Below are 17,431 nucleotides of genomic sequence, written 5' to 3'. Positions count from 1 at the left end.
TCTATCCACTGTGCCACCTAACTGCCCTGGCCTAGATGATTTTTAAGGTCCCTTTCCAATATTCTGTGATTGATTAAAAATTAGAAGGGATGAGTGTTAGAATTCTCTTTAATCCTATAATCCTATTATCCTTCTGTGTTTCTATAAGAGGCAATCCAACAATATACCACTTACAAAGTCACATATCAATCTCTCCATACAGAGGACAATCAAGGTTATCCTCCTCTCAACCACCAAAGTGATTTCCTTTAACTGTAGGTTAGACCAAGTTCCCAACTCAATAAATTTCAGTAGCTCCCTTTTACCTCCAGAATCATATGCAAACTCCTCTTTGGCATTTTGTGCCTTTCACAACTTAGACCCTTCTCACCTTTCCAGTCTTCTTACATTTTATTTTATACCTCATACTCTTTGAACCAGTGGCACTGGTCTCCTGCCTATTCTATGAATAAGAAATTCCATTATATCCGCTGTCAACCATGCCTGAAATGCTGTCCTCCAAAAATATCTACTACTTGGCTAACTTTAAATCAACTCTCAAGTTCCATCTTCTATGGGAACTTTTCCCAACTTCTTTAATCCTAGTACCTTCCATCTCTCATTTCCTATATAACTTATTTGTACCTATTTGATTATAAGATCCTTGAGGAAACTTATTTGTCTAATAAATAAAATTAGCAAATTACTTGATCCATAAAAGGTAACTGATAAATATTTATTGACTGTCTTTTCAGAGAATATATAAATGGTTTGAAAAAATGCAACTTAGAAATGAGATACTTTACTCCTCAAAGAAAAAGTGTTGAAAATATAATAAACTTATAATGGCTCCCTATTGCTCAAGGAAAAAATATCAACTATTCATGGTCTTTCACAAACTGACTCCAACCTTCTCATCTAGTGCTATACCTTACTCAAATGTCATAAGTACCTCACACACAACCTTCTATCTGCTATTTTTACATGCCTAGAAGTCATGTCTCTTTATCTTCCCCTCCTAGAATATCTACTATTCTTCAAGATCCAACTCAAATGATATCTCTTACATGTCACTTTTAGCTGACTCTCCTGCTTTTTAGTACCACCCCCAAAATTATCTTATACATATTTTTATATAGTTATATATTATCATTGTGCATACTGTCTCTCTGGAAAGAATATTACTTATTGATAGATTTTAGCAGTTCCTTGATCCACAGTACAGTTAAAGAAGACTTTGGACCTATAGAAAGTCATCTCAAAAAATCCATCCCTAGAAGGATGCTTCAGAAATCATGTTATAAGATTCCTAAGTCAAGCACTTGTTCTAATAAATTCTTTTAAGAATTTGGTACCATTTAGTTCAGTATGATTACAAGAGTCCAAGGTCCCTTCCAGTCATGGATGGTGTGGTAGAATAGGAATTTAGTGGAGGAAGAGGCTTACACATATGAAACAATGAACATGAAAAAAGTATGTTACAGACAAGAATGGGTTCTATTCTAAGCAAGATTATTTAATAGTTGAAGTTTGTCTTTAGCAGCAACTATATCACTTTCATGTGGCCTTTTATCTCTAAAACCCTGTCATCACCTCTTGTTCTTCTGGCTCTCTAAAGTCTTTAACTACAGGATCTGCCCCCTTCCTTTCCTCTTTTAGGTCTGACCTCTCATTAAAATACCCAATATTTTAATTTAAGTGTGTTAACTTCTGATTATGAAAGCTGTAGATATAATTTAAATTGATACTAAAGTGTAACTAACCAATATCAGCCAAATCAATAAACATTTAGCTGTATATTAGCACTGGGCTAAAAACATGAGAATAAAAAAAGTGATAAAAGATAGCTCCTGCCCTCAAGTAGGTTTCATTCTATTCAGGGACATGATATGAAAACAAATATGTACAAAACCAACTTTTTGTCTGACTCTCTGTGATTCCATTAAGGTTTTCTTGACAAACGTGCTAGAATAGGTTGCCATATTCTTCTCCATCTCAACTTATAGAAGGGAAAACTGAGGCAAGCAGGGATAAATGACTTGCCCAGGCTCACCCAGCTATTAAGTATCTGAGGACAGAAGTGAATTTGTTGTCTATGCAGATGTAAGTGCATAAGTATGTGTGTGTGTGTGTGTGTGTGTGTGTGTGTATGGACAAAAGTATGCATAATTCCAAAGCAATAGTCTAAAATTAGGGAAATCAATATAGGGTAAAAGAGAATGAACTGGGGCAACTAGGTGGTGTAGAGCAATGGCTCTGGAGTCAAGGAGGACCTGAGTTCAAATTCAACCTCATACACTTAATTGCCTAGCTGTGTGACCTAGGGTAAATCACTTAATCCCATTGCCTTAAATAAATAAGAGAGAGGGAGAGGGAGGGAGGGAGATAGATAGATAGATAGATAGATAGATAGAGAGAGAGAGAGAGAGAGAGAGAGAGAGAGAGAGAGAGAGAGAATGGACTACGACTCTAAACTCTACTTCAGGTAGGAGGATGTTAATAATTCAGGTAGGACACATAATTTTTCATTATCTATATTCTTCATTTCATCTGCATCTATATCATCATCATTTCCACAAAGACAGATAGGCCATGGTATTTTTGTTTGTTTGTTTTTTTAATTATCTGGAGAATAGATTTTCATGTTCATGTGAAATCTCTGGTCAAATATTTAACCTAGGTCAATTTTCTCTTGTTTTATTTTCTTACTGAGAATTTGTCTTAAAAGAATTTTCTTTAACTTAAAAGCATTTTGATAACCAAAACTAGACAGTATACTTTAAAAAGAATCTAATGAAGAAATTGTAATTTTATTTCTTGACCTCAGTGAGGGATGTCCTGAGAATACTTACATGATGTAGTAATAGAACATATGGAATATATATACAGATACACATACATACACACAGTTGTTCACACAAGTTATATATGTATATCTGACACATGTATAGACCTGTATAACTAGATGTGTTGTGCACATATCTATGCAATGTATAGAAATACATATATAAATATGTATGTATGCACACACATAAATCCACTAGAATAAGAGATTATATCCTGAAGAATTCTCTGGGATGTTTCCTACCAGTTCTGCCTCAATACTCTCTCAATATAGTCTTACATACAAAAACATTAATCATATCCTTAGATCTAGCTACTTCTAGAATTTCTTGGTTTGAGGCTTTTGACAGAAAAGCACTTTCTTTCCAGAGGGGACCAGTTGCTGTCAACAGTGATTTGGGCATTTAGAATGGTTCTTTGCTCCAATCAATTCATATTCATTATTAAATAAACTCTATGTTTCAGAAACACAATATATTTTATCATATTTTATGGATTCCATTATTATGATTTTTTGCACAATATATTTTACAAAATAAATAAAAGTTCATTTTAAGGAGAGGACACTAGAAGCTAGAGGAAATTAGGAAAGACATAGCATAGATAGTAACTTCTGAACTGATTTCTACAGACATTTAAGGATTCCAAAAGCTGAAGGGGAGGAAGCAGTATACATTCCAGGCTTAGGAGATAGCTGATACAAAGGCACAGAGAAAGATGATAGAATAAAATAAATGCAATATTTACTTTTGATTCTAAAGGCTCCTGGACTTTGTTGGAGCTTCTTAAATTGGAAACTGGTTATAGTCAGAACTGGACTTTATGAAAAATCACCCCTTGGAAATTGTGTGGAAGACACAAGTGCTATGAAATTTGAGGCAAGGAAACCAATTAGGACAATGGTGACTAAGAACAGGGAGAAGGAGATGGACATGAGTGATGATGGGTAGAAATGACCCCAAGTTTGAAACCATTTTGTAAGTATAGTGAAGGACATTGAAGAGTTGAGGATAATACCATATTGAGAATCTAGGTGACTGAAGGAGGGTGGAGTCCTTCATATAAAGTAGAAAAATCAGATGACAGATGGGTTTTGGAGAAAATATGAATTATTTTTATCCCTTATTCTGTTTGTTTAAAAGCAGGAGAAACTGCTGATCAATATGAACCCTTGAAGGAATCTAGCATAAATTTTGATTTCTTCAGAGTTCTCCGAATGAAGATTAACTTGACCTTGATATGGATGCTTGAATAGAACAGTCAAATGGAAAAAAAATGAACAAGGAGTTAAGAGACTTGGACCATTGTTGCACTAAACTGCATGCTATGCTTCTATTATTATATAGAGTTCTGCTGCCACCTCCTATGAATAGACCTAGGGAGTCAAACTAATATGGCTTGAGTTATTAAAAAATTTAATAATTGTTCTTCATTCTAAAATATTGTAGGAATTTGGTAAAGGACTGAAGATATTCTTTCTCAATTCAATTTCTATTTTAAAGAGAAAACCAGTTTTGTTCATAGTACCCCATTGACAGTCACAGATATGTACAGAAGTCAGTCTATAGCATGTTCCCTGAACTCCAGTGTCTTCAACCCTAGAGACTGTTAATAGTAGACTTCCCTGGTGAGATCATTCTCTCCTTGGTTGTGTTGAGATTCTAATTTGGTACCAAATCACAGAGTTTATTCTCTCCAGTATACTGTCTTACCTTTATATTTATAACATTATTAATTTACTTTCTGCTTCCTTTGAAAAGAAATTGATTGTGATTCATGATTATATTTTGTAAAGCCAATAATTTGGTAGAAGGGAGCTAAGGGGATGAAGTGCTGTTATCTTCCCTTTATGACCAGAGAAAAATAGCTTTGCTCTTAAATTTCAAAAGAATTATTCCTTGACTATAGATAGTTGATATATTATAGATTTAAATGTACCTCAAATCCTCTTGGAGATAGAAGAGTGGAGTAATTTAAGGGTAGTTGAACTGGATCCTGCCTTTCCCTTCTCTGCTTGGTTAGCCAAGGTCTTCCTTCTTTCACAGAGACAGAAAAATAGAATTCCTCTAAAAACAAAGATTGGAGCATTCCAGATCCCAGATCAGACATCTATCTACCCAAGACACATGTGGACCAATCTTTTTACATTAGACTCATACATATTTACATTGTATTTGGCGAGGAGAGTACATCTAGAATCTGACTATATTCAAATTTCACTTGACCCTATGGCCTTTCCCATTATCAGCAAATGATGCACAGAAAAGAGTGTTGATTTTTGAGGGTTGAACTTGGAGTCACAGGATTGGAATTCAAATCCAGGACTTGCCATTTACTGCATAACTTTACTACCTGTATAACTTGACTGCCTATGTAATTTATCTTTATAACTCACTTGTATAATTTTACTAAAACTATAATTTACCCATTTATCTTAACTACCTATATACCTCACCTATAACTTACCTCTGTCACTTAGGACCAGTGAATAAGCTTTTCTATCCTTCTACTCATCAGTCATAGAATAAGGAAGATGGATTAGATTGTTTCCAAAGTCACTTCCAGTTCTTTATAATACTATTTTTCTTCTCTGTGCAAAGTAGTACTTCTTAGAAAATGGGTTACTGTTACAAACCCCATTCAAAAGTTTGGAGAGGTTTCATTGATAGTCATGCCAAAACTGTGCCTCCCCTAAAGAATTCCACAATTTGCCAATAGTTTTTATCTATCTGTTGGCATTGTATGTGTAAATGGAAAAAGATTTTTTTAACAAGAAACAGATCAAGGAGATATTCCCTATAATAGGGAAATTGCTAATAATTCATAAAGGTGGAGTTTTAAAATTGAAAAGGTCATTCTCCCATCTGTGACAATAGAATGCATTAGTTTTATATGGAACTTTGGCTCAATGTTATCTCTAATATGCTGTCTATATAAATCATTTTGATTATGATGCTATCTGTCCTATTTGTTAACAAGACCAAAATTTTTAAACATATCATTGTTTCCATTTCTGCTGCATCAGTGTTTTTTAATAAGAATAATGCTGAACAAATTTTAATATAATTTTTGTCAGTAATATATTTACTTTTCATATTTTCACATTTTAGATGATAAGCATACTTAGAATTATTTATATTTTAATGAAAAAAGATATTCATAATTCAAGTTTAAATGCAGGGATAAGGATTGAATTTACAATATCTTTGGTATAGGCAATTCCCAGCTGAAGTTACTTTCTCTTTAGTTTGTAGTTTTAGAATACTGTCTAGAGTAGAGGTGTCAAACAGTTGGTCAGTGCCAACTGTGACCCACAGACCCATAATACTCTCCAGTGTGGCAAACTCAGAATAAAATGTAATTGGTAAATATTTAATAAAATAAATTAAATACTATAAAACAAGATAATAATACATTTTTAAAATGATGTCAGTCCACAGGGATTCTTATGTAGAGATTAGCGACATCCATTTCCATTTGAGTTTGAGAAGACCGAAAAATTAAGTGGTTTACTTAGAGAGATACTATGTGTTAGATGATGTACTTGAATCTAGGTATTTCTGTTTCTGAGGCCAACTCTCTAACCATTAAGCCATACTATTCTCTTAAATTACATTTAAATAACATAGAGACTAAAGTATTTTCAAACTACTTTTCATCTGAATTCAAGATTGATTCATGTATTATTATGCTAACCATCATTATGCTAAACAGTAGGAGGCACAAAGTAAAAAATGAAATAATCTTTGATCCACAGGAATTTCATTCTGTGTGTCCATTGACAAATATAAACAATATAAACAATAAACAAATATAAACAAATGAACAAAACAATATTGAGGAGGCACTGAGGACTGTGGGAATCAAGGATGCCATCTTTTAGGAAAAGGTGCCTGAAATATAATCATTAAAGTAATCAAATACTTAAGCAGAGAGAATACTAGTCCAAGTGGTATGCAAAGACCAGGAGTCTTCCTCCATGGAGTTTGGCTCCACTTGGAAAGATGTGCATAAAGATATGGTTAAGAAATGCACTGGGGCAGCTAGGTGGAGCAGTGGATGGAGCACCTGCCCTGGAGTCAGGAGTAACAGAGTTCAAATGTAACCTCAGGCACTTAATAATTACCTAGTTGTGTGGCCTTGGGCAAGCCACTTAACCCCATCTACCTTGCAAAAACCTTAAAAAGAAAGAAAAAAAAAGAAATGTATTGTAAAAGTGTTTGGGGGAATGCAGTCAGTATCAACAGAATGTTGACATTAAAAGAAACAACAGATCCATTAAATGTTGAAGTAATGATTTGGAAATTCTCTTTGTTGGGTTTTAAGCTGACTTTGCAATCAAGATAAAGACTGAGGAGAATGAAAGTCTTAAATTTAAGTCTTCAGAAGACTCCACCTTCTTAACTGTGCAGAAGGGTCTTTAATATGGAATGGTGCTTTGAAATAGATTTTAGAAATATCAATGCCCTCCATTTAGATTTAAATTTTTATAAAGATGGATCTTCTGTATATTATTTTCAATTCAATTCAATTGTTTCAGTTGTTTTCAACTCTTTGTGATCCTATTTGGAGCTTTCTTGGCAAAAATACTGTAATTTTCTTCTCCAGATCATTTTACATATGAAGAAATTGAGGTAAATTGGATTAAGTGACTTGCCCAGGGCCACACAGCTAGTATTCCTGTGAGGTCAGATTTGAACTCAGGAAGATTAATCTCTTTGACCCCAAGCCTGGCACTCTATCCACTGTGTCACTTAGCTGCCTTTCAATTCAAATATAGTAATATGAAATAATATTAAATTCTAAATATAGAAACAAAAAGAGAGAAATAAGAATTATTCACCTTAGGAATCATTATTATATTTATATTGTTATATATTATGTAATTTGTAATATATAATAATTATATATTATTAATATAATATAGTGTTGTATTAATATAGTCTATATTATTTATATTATAATTTTTCCTTTTGGTGGATTAATATTACTAAGAAATTGCTTTCTTTTCTCTCTTCTCTTTCTCTCTCCCCCATTCTCAAACTTTTTTCACCCAAAATTAGTGAAATCAAGGAAGAGATGAGCTAGTAAATATTGAACAGCTGACTGTGAAGCAAGGAGGAACTTCTGTTGGAACACTTTAAAATTTAACCTGCATTATTAATATTTTCTCCATCATTTTCTTAAGATCAGATAATCAGTAAAACAATAAATCGTTCCTGATATGTAATGTTTATCAGTATAAATGCTTATACTGAAAACTTACTACCTCTAGCAAACTGGATTGCTCTAGCTCTAACAATCGAGGATAAGGAGAAGGAATAGGAAAGTAGAAATTGCATTGGATTCAGAGGACCTGGTTCAAATGCCACCTGTGTGACCTTGAGCAAGTTACTCTTTAGACCTTAGTTTCTTTCCTCTTCTGAAAATGAGAGGGAGAACTAGATGACCTTCTATTCTGCTTTTAAAGCTATGAGCCTTAGGGAATTTAGAGAATAACATATTCTATTCTGTTCTTTTCTATTATATAGTCTCTGTGGAACTGACTTTTTGAATTGTTTTCTAATGGAGACAGTATGGAAATGCAGTACTTTTCCTATATCCTTCATTTCACCAATGACGCATTGCAAAGGCTCAACATGATAAAGCAAATTACAAACACATTGTTCTCAGTGGGAATAGCAAGATGTTTTCTTTCAATCTCCTCATTTAGCTTTAACTTGATGGTCTATTCTCTTGAGATATTGCGATACTAAGCTATCAAGAATTTCTCTTCACCATGTGTAAGCTTCCTAATAGGGAGCCATTTGCCCATTGTCACCCCATTCTGCATCTCATTGTCTTCATTGCATGTCAATCATAACTTGTCCCCAGATGTCAAACTGAAGACTAGCTTTGCAGGAGGAAATTCTGGCAAAGAGCCACATTCCTCTGAGAGGTTCTTTTTTTCTTGGCATCTTTAGAAATGCTGTCAAAAGTTGGGTTGCAATGAGAAGTGTGCTTCCTTTTGAGTTACTTGCTTTGGATTTGCAATGTCTTGAAACCTGAACCTTCCAAAAATCCCCAGGACAGAGCATCTTCGAACAGCTCTTCTCAATTGGTATAGTGAGAGGGAAGTGAGACAGTTCATTTCTGTGGCTTCAGATAATTATTCTGTTCTTCAACCTCCTGCCAGAGGTCAATGATTCAGTCCCTTGTAGAACATTTAGAAATCTTAGAGAACTAATTCTTCTTGGTGTACTTGCTGACCTTCAGAGTTTTTAGCAATGATTTCACAAGAAACTTTAGGAAGTGCTGTCTTCATGGGAATCTTGAGGTAGACAATGCAAGAATATTTCAATTTTACAGATAAAGAAATCAAGGCATCATAAAGTTATATGATAATTCCCAAGGCCTGATGATGAAGTATGTTACCTACTTCCTGATTAATTGATGGATTCAATATCCATAATGAAACAAGCATATTTGGACATAGTCAATGGGGAAATTTGTTTTGATTTACTATGCACATTTTTATAAGGGTTTTGTTTATTTTTTCAATGGAGGGAGAGGTACAGGAGGTTTGAGGAGAGGTGAAAAAAGTGAAGGAGAGAGAATTGCCCCATTTTGAGTTTCAGTGGCAACTACTTGCAGCAAGGTATCACGGAAAGATCAATGGCTGTTAAGTCAGAGCCCCCAGATTTGATTCTCATCTCTGACATTACCTGTGTGACCTGGGCAGGCCATCTAACCTGCCTGGGCTTTTACTTCTTTATCTGTTGTAGAGATTATATTTTGTACCTCCTGATGTTCTCCCCCAGCTCTAGCTCCATCAACTCCATATCTTTATGACATTTTAGAGAATAATTCTAATGCTGGAACTCTAAAGGTAATCGTAAAACCCTATCTTTTACTTTTAAAAATGTTTTTCAATTAAATATAAAAACAATTTAAATTTTAAATTTAATATTAATATTTTAAATTCTTTGAGTTCCAAACTCTCTTCTCCCCCCTTCTTTTCTCATTGAAAAGGCAAGCAATTTGATGTAGTTATTACATGCACAGGCATAAAATATATATATTTCTATATCAGTCATGTTGTGAAAGAAAGCACAGACAAAATAAACAGAAAAAAAGGAAAAATAGTATGCTTCAGTCTATCATCAGACTTCTTCATTTCTTTCTCTGGATGTGGGATGGATTTTTCATCATGAGTCCTTTGAATTGTCTTGGATTTTTGAATTGCTGAAAATGGCTAAGTCTTTTACAATTGATCATCATACAATGTTACTCTTGTTGCATCCAATGTTCTCCTGATTCTACTGGCTTCACTTTGTATCAGTTCATATAAGTCTTTCCCAAAGTAGCCTACTTAACATTTTTCATAGCACAATAGTAAACTATAGCAATTATATATCACAACTTATTCATCCATTCTTCAATTGATAGGCATCCCTTCTATTTCCAATTCTTAGTCACTACAAGAAGAGCTGTTATAATTTTGTATATATATATATATATGTGTGTGTGTGTGTGTGTGTGTGTGTGTGTGTATTGTGTGTATGTGTGTGTATACATATATATGTATATATATGTGTGTGTGTGTAATGTTTGCTTTTGCTGGGTCAGAGTGTATAAATAGTTTTATAGCCCTTTGAGCATAGTTGCTTTTGTTCTCCAAAATGGTTGAATCAGTTCACAACTCCACCAATAGTGCATTAATGTCACATTTTTCTCATATATTCTTCAATTTGTCATTTCGCTTTTCTGCTATATTAGCCAATCTGATAAGTCTGAAAAGCTACCTCAGAGTTGTTTAAATGTACATTGTGTTAATCAACAGTGATTTAGAGTATTTTTTATTTGACTACAAATAGTTTTTATTTCTTCATCTAAAACCTGGCTATTCATATCCTTTTACCATTTATCAACTGAAAATGTCTGATAATGTTATAAATTTGATTCAGTACAACATGTATTTGAGAAATGAAGCCTTTCAGATAAATTTGCTGTAAAATTTCTATCTAGTTTCCTTCTTTCCTCCTAATTTTATCTGTGCTGATTTTTTCATTTTTTGGAGGAGGAGGGGGGTTAAAGATATGTCCATAGGTGTCATATGTATTAGGTCTAGAAGTCTGACAGTTTAATATATATAAATATGATATATTACAGTTTTTAAAAAATAGAATGTACAAATTCAAGTTGGAGAGATCAATTAAATTAAAAGCTTATAACTAAACACACATCAAAATCATATCCAAATTACCATGAAATGATCATATAAATATGGTCAAAAAGAAGATAGAAGTTGACCAAAAGTTCTTTGTTCTTGGTCAATATTTTAGTATTTGTAAGAGACTATGTGAGAAGTGACAATCATCCTTTGCTCTTTCCCTCTATCCTTATTCCTCATTTTGCTATAGTTGCCTCAGTATAAGCAAGGATTTCTTAACCTGCAAACTGTAATTTTGTATTATTTTTAATTTGACAACAGCTTGCAATTAGATAATGTTTTATGGTTTGTAATGTGATTTACAAATATTATCTTATTTTTCCTTAGAACAACAATGGAAAATAAGTTATTTGTTATTATTACCCTGTTGCACAGATGGGGAAACTGAGGCAGAGCTTCAGGTACTTGCTCATTATCACCCAACTCTTGACTGTCTGAGGTGGTAATTGAACTCATTTTCCTGACCTGAGCTCTCTCTCCACTCTGCTTTACACTAGTGTTTCTTGATTGTTTCATATTCTCTTTGACAAGCAGGTGAAGTCTATGGGCCCCTTCTGAGATGTTCTTCAATTATATAAAGCAGAGCTCCTCCATGAATCTTCTTTGTAATGAATAAAGTGAATAATAGAGATGAGGGAGCTCTTGTCAGGCCAACACAAATAAATATGGAATAGAGAACTTTTGGATTAAGTTTGACTAAGTAACTTCTTAGGTCCTCTCTAGCTCTAGGCCTGGACTCTGTGGACTCAAGTTCCCTCTAGTTTAGAGATTCTGTTAGGTAGAATATGTCTAAGAGGAATACCAATGTAAAAACAACACTATTTGCAATATAATCTCCAAGCAAAGTAAGAAGAGGAAAGCTAAATCTCAGATCCCAGAAGGGCCAGCAATTCCCAAAGAATGGTTTGTATAAGGTGACTCCATTTCAGTTTTGTATCCAGTATTGGTTTGAGAAAGAAGCTTAGACAGAGGTGAAATAATTATTTTTGAAAAAATCAAACATTTTTCTGTAGGAGAGAGACCAACAGAGAAATAAAGGAAACCTTGTGGCTGTATTATTGGACCACATTATGGAGAAGCATACTGTGATCAGCAAAGAGATAAATTAGAATTTTACCATCTGTTCACTGAAGGTTCTCTGAGATTCATTCTCAATGGGAGATTACTACAGAATGTGAGAGTAAAGGGAATATTATTTTGTATATTCATCTTTCTGCCAAAAGAACAATGATCCTTATATACATTTATTCTCAGAAAATAGTGGCTTCATAATCTACTAGCCAGATTTGGGGGTATCCTGACATTTAATTAAGGGGGGGAAGAACATTTTCAAAGTAATTCCAGACAAAAGATAAGTATTACTACTGGTGGATTTTACTATTTAAAAAAAAATCTTGTTTATTCATTCTCTACCAATTTATAACAAACTGCCAATATTAAACTCTTTTTAAAATGGTATTTAGGTTAAAGGAATTATTCCTGTTTATTGTGGAGAATACATGGGAAGGAAACATAATATCTAGGGAAACATAACTGGCCTCAAGTATCTAAAGGACTGGCAGATAAGGAATAAGGCATATGAATTATGATTCCTTAGGAGACCATGGGAAATTGAAAATGATGGGTATTTGTTCTGTAGATAGTAGAAAAGAAATTCCTATTTAGGTATATGTATCTCTAGATGATTTCTGATTTTACCTCTGTGATTTTATCAATTTCAATTTGCCTAATCAATTCACAATAAACATTTGTTAACCTTTCCATTGTGTGTAAAATACCAAGCTAAGTGCTGGAGAATATATAAAGATATTGGATACAATACCTACCTTCAAGAAATTTATAATCTAGAAAGCAGGAAAATATGTGTATGAAGATAAATATACCATTAATTAGAAAAATTTAATTACATAAAATATAATGAAATTTATTTTGTTAATATCTATGTATATATGCATATATATCTATCTGCACTGATGTGTGCATATATATATACACATACATGCATATATACATATAAACTTTATTTTTCATCTGTAGGAAGAGGTAAAGTAGTTTAATGATATATGGCTTGGAAAATGTTTTATAAAAAGGTTGCTGAAGCAGTTAGATGATACAGTGAATAGGGTTCTGACCCTAAAGTCAGCAGGACCTGAGTTCAAATCCAGTCTTAGACACTTAACTGATATGTGACCCTGGGCAAGTCACTTAACCCATATTGCCTCCAAAAATAATAATAAAAAAGGATACAATGCAGCAGATATAGTTTGAAAAAGATGGGTCTAGTACCCTGTAGACTAAAGGAAAGAAATCAACCAAGAACAAATATGACAGCAGCATTTGGAGCTATTTGTGAAACAAATGGTGTAGGCCCTAAAGCTTTGACATGGTAAAGTGGAATGATTACTTAATTTAGAGGAGCAAAATTCATGGATTTGAATTTCAGCTTTTCTACTTCGTATCTGTGTGACCTTGGCCAATAATAAACAAGCATTTATTAAAATCTTAGTAGTTATAAGACATGGTGCTAACAAATGAAACTTAGAATTGACACAAAAAAAGGAGCTATTAAAAATCTGAAGAGAAATAAACTAAAAACCATAGTCTTTAGAAAATGGTAAAGAAAACTATTTCTCTGAAAAAACTAAAAAAATTGACAAACTTTTTAGCCTATCTGATTAAAAATAAGAGGGCATAAAATCAAATCAACAACATGAGAAAGAAAAAAGAGAATTATCAGAATGTACTAAGAACACTTTTATGTTAATAACAAAACTGAGAACACACACACAAACACACACACACACACACACACACACACACACACACACACACACGATGCTTTAGTAAAATAAAGAAACCAACAGAAGATCAAATATCCACTATCAGAAGAGGGAGTAAAACTAACTGAATGGAACTATAAGAAAGGGGGGAAGAGGGAAGAACAGTCATGCTCCTGAAGAATAATGAGTACCAGTACTTTTATTATTCCCCCCCCAAAAAAAAATAAGAAAAATGCTTTAAGAACTCTTTTTATGAGATTAATATGATCCTAATACCAAAACTAGAGATGGATAAAGGATTAAAAATATGGGCTAGTGTCATTAATGAATATTGATTCAAAATATTAAAATCCAACTAGTCAAGCAGATTGTCATTCATTATAGCCAAGTTAGATTTTTACTAGAGGTTCAAGCATGGTTTTTAACCTTAGGAAACAATCAGTAGTGGGGAGGCTAGGTGGTGAAACGGATAGAGCACCGACCCTGGAGTTAGGAGTGCCTGAGTTCAAATTCTGACTCAGTTACTTAATTACCTAGGTGTGTGACCTTGGGCAAGTCATGTAACCCCATTGCCTTACCAAAAAAAAAAGAGGAAACAATATCATTAGTGATATAAAAAACAAAATATCCCAAACAACATGACTCTTTTAATAAATACAGAAAAACAGAAAAACCCATTGGCAAAGTACAACACTCATTTATACTTAAAACTATGCAAAAAATTAATTACTTTAAAAAGTATCACAATAGAAAAATTTTTTTAATATCCCCAAAATATCCAAAGCCCAAAGCAATGGAAATAATGAAGAACTTATCCAATGAATATAGGACTAATGGAAGATATATACTTTTTAAAATGATCATTTAAAAAGTTCTAAAAGTGCTAGTAACAACAACAATAAATCTAGAGAAATTGATTAAGGGATTAACATAGGCAAAAATGATAAATCTATCCGTATTTGCTGATGACATAGTAGTTTACTTACAAAATCCTATGGAATCTGCAAAAATGCTAATTGAAATACTAGTTTCTGAAAAATTGCAGATTACAAAATAAACTCAAAAATAATATTTCTATATAATAAAATCAAGAAGGCAACAATATAAAGAGAAATTCCATTCAAAATAATTCAAATATTTTGGGGATCATTCCAACAAATAAAATGACATATACATATATATATATATATATATATATATATATATACACACACACATTCAATTTTAAAACAATTCTTAAAAATCAACTAGAATAGCTGGTAGAATATTCATTGTTAGCTATAGTAGGATCAAGTGAAGGTTTCTGTTTTTAAAGTAAGGTTGAGACAGGTATATGTTTCTAGGTAATAAAATAATAAAGGATATGGAGATAATGCAGAATGAATGGGGATGAAATGGAGGAAATCTTCTGGAGAAGTTGGGAGGAGGAAGAAGAGAAAAAAGGTATATACAGTTCAGTTATCTTGGCAAGAAGAAGGACATCCTCTTCATCAGAGACCAAAGTGATATAATTGAAACTTTTATAAGAGGCATTTAGAATGAGAAGGGGATAAGAGGTAGTTCTCATCGGATGACCCCATGCTCATTTTTTTCAATGTATATTGACCAGGTCCTCCTTATATTATAAAACTAGGGGAAAAGGTACCAGGAGAGACTGCAGATCAGAATAGAAGCTTTGGGATTGCCTTGGTCATGATGGGAATGGGGAATTTATTAGGAAGGGGTAGAAGGCTTACTTTGTTGCAATGAGGATGTGGTGAGATTAAAAAGAAAACCTCAAGAAATATTTAGGAGTTTTATGACTTCCTTTGATTTTATTCAGCAGCAGATAAATGACAGCAAAGGAGACAATTGGTAGGAGAATTCTGGGTTTGGGAACTGGCAAGGATAAAAGGGCAAGGGACCTGAGCATAGTGGAAACTGTTGAGATGAATTGTAGCAGGAAGAGAGGAAAGTGTATCAACTACATGTTTTTCCATGTCTTGGGAAAAATATTGAGGGGTGGAGACATAGAAGCTTTTGATGAGAATATGATCATTGTTAAGAACTGTAAGCTATAAGAAAAGATGGAATGTTAAAAAAATTATTATCAGATAGAGGAATTTTAAGTGCTCATGAACATGGAAGTAGAGTATTTATGAGTGACAGATGAAAAAATGACTATCTCTGTGTATAATTGCCTAAGAAGGTCATAGAATAGAATAGATTGAGAAACTAGGGAGTTAGGAGAGTTGAGGGTTCTGTGAAGGCCAAGGGTTGGGATTGAGAGAAATATTTGAATTAGTGAGGGAGGATAGAAAATTATCTTAGAATTAATAAATAACAGTTAATGTAAACCTCAAATAAATGACTAGGTAGCAGAGCAGATAAAACACTGGACCTGGAACCATGAAGACCTGAATTCAGATGCTTTCTACCTGTGTGATACTTGAAGACATTTCTCATCCTCTGTTTCAGTTTTTACAACTGGAAAATGGGGATAATAATGGCACCTATCTCCCAGGGTTTTTGTGAAGATTAAATGAGATAATTGCAAAATTCTTAGCATAGTCCTTGAACATTACTTAATAAATGTTTATTTTCTTCCCTTCAAAGGAGAAGAAGTTAGTTGAATCATGTAAAAGTAGAAATCTACAGCAACAATTGGGTGCAAAATTGGGATATTCTGATTTTTTATGTAAGAAAGTTTTGGTAATGATAGAAAAAGTTTCCAAGGAACCAGGGTCATGTTCTCAGTGAATACCAGGAGTTGGAAGGAGTAAGAACTGAAGGGATTTAAGATGAAATAAAATTAATTATAGAGCAGAAGACCTGGAAAAAGTAAATCTATTTAGTGTGAGACCCTGAGGAGATAGGCTTGAGCTGGATAAGAATGAAGGAATAGGTGGCTTAGGATTGTGAAAAGATATTTTCATGGGCAACTAGAACTTTAGAATCACTGGGATGGAAAGAAAATAAGGGAGTAATGGTAAACCAGAATATTTTTTACCCAGAACAGAAAATTTTTTTAACATTCCTCTCTTTGATACAACAAAATTATTTTTAGCAATAATCATGAAATTCAGTGATAATAATGGCTAGAAAAGAAATATGCAGTGAAAACATTCTTTTATGGAACTTCATGTCAGTAAAAAAAATTAGTATGAAACAAGAAAAAATGGATTAATACTTTTAAAAATATATTAATACAATGCCCTAGCATTCTTTTTCCCAACAAAGAAACTCCTCTTAAGCATGGGGAACTGCCAATCATCATCAGGTCTAGGAAATTCTTATAATTGTATATTGTATAGTGATCCATCCAGGGGAGCTGCTGTCATCTCCCTCCTCTCAGTTTTATGAAGAAAAGGGCTTTCCCACTGCTAGAACCTTAAGGCAGCCCCTAGAGATAGAGGCACACTATCTGAAATTCTTCTTCTATGCCCTGTGGCCCAGGGACTGTACTTTTGCCAATATATGCAATCAATTTTTGCTACTTTCACTAGAATTTGATAGTTAAATGACCTCTTTATCTCAGGATTCTGCTTTCTTGAGGGAGCTTTTCTCAATGTACTTCCCTACCCTGGCATTGCCTTCATCTGGGAAGTACCTCCTCCTCTCACTCCACCCTTGGCTT

The 17,431-nt window shown here is 33.5% G+C and overlaps 1 protein-coding gene across 2 annotated transcripts in view; it reads right to left on the bottom strand.

Moving 5' to 3' along the window:
* Positions 1–17,431, bottom strand: part of SLC25A27 (solute carrier family 25 member 27) — a 66,075-nt gene that overhangs the window by 36,490 nt on the left and 12,154 nt on the right. Inside the window, exon 2 of one of the 2 annotated variants that reach the window (XM_074227417.1) lies at positions 4,762–4,859. The exons of the other annotated variant lie outside the window; for it this stretch is intronic. The gene's annotated coding sequence lies outside the window, so the exon portion shown is untranslated. The remainder of the gene's footprint in view (positions 1–4,761; positions 4,860–17,431) is intronic. 2 annotated transcript variants of the gene reach the window in all.

This window comes from Macrotis lagotis, chromosome 3, assembly GCF_037893015.1.
Source record: "Macrotis lagotis isolate mMagLag1 chromosome 3, bilby.v1.9.chrom.fasta, whole genome shotgun sequence".
Taxonomy (NCBI): domain Eukaryota; kingdom Metazoa; phylum Chordata; class Mammalia; order Peramelemorphia; family Peramelidae; genus Macrotis; species Macrotis lagotis.
The sequence above is the reverse complement of the archived record's forward strand: the minus strand, read 5'-3'. Positions and strand labels throughout refer to the sequence as shown.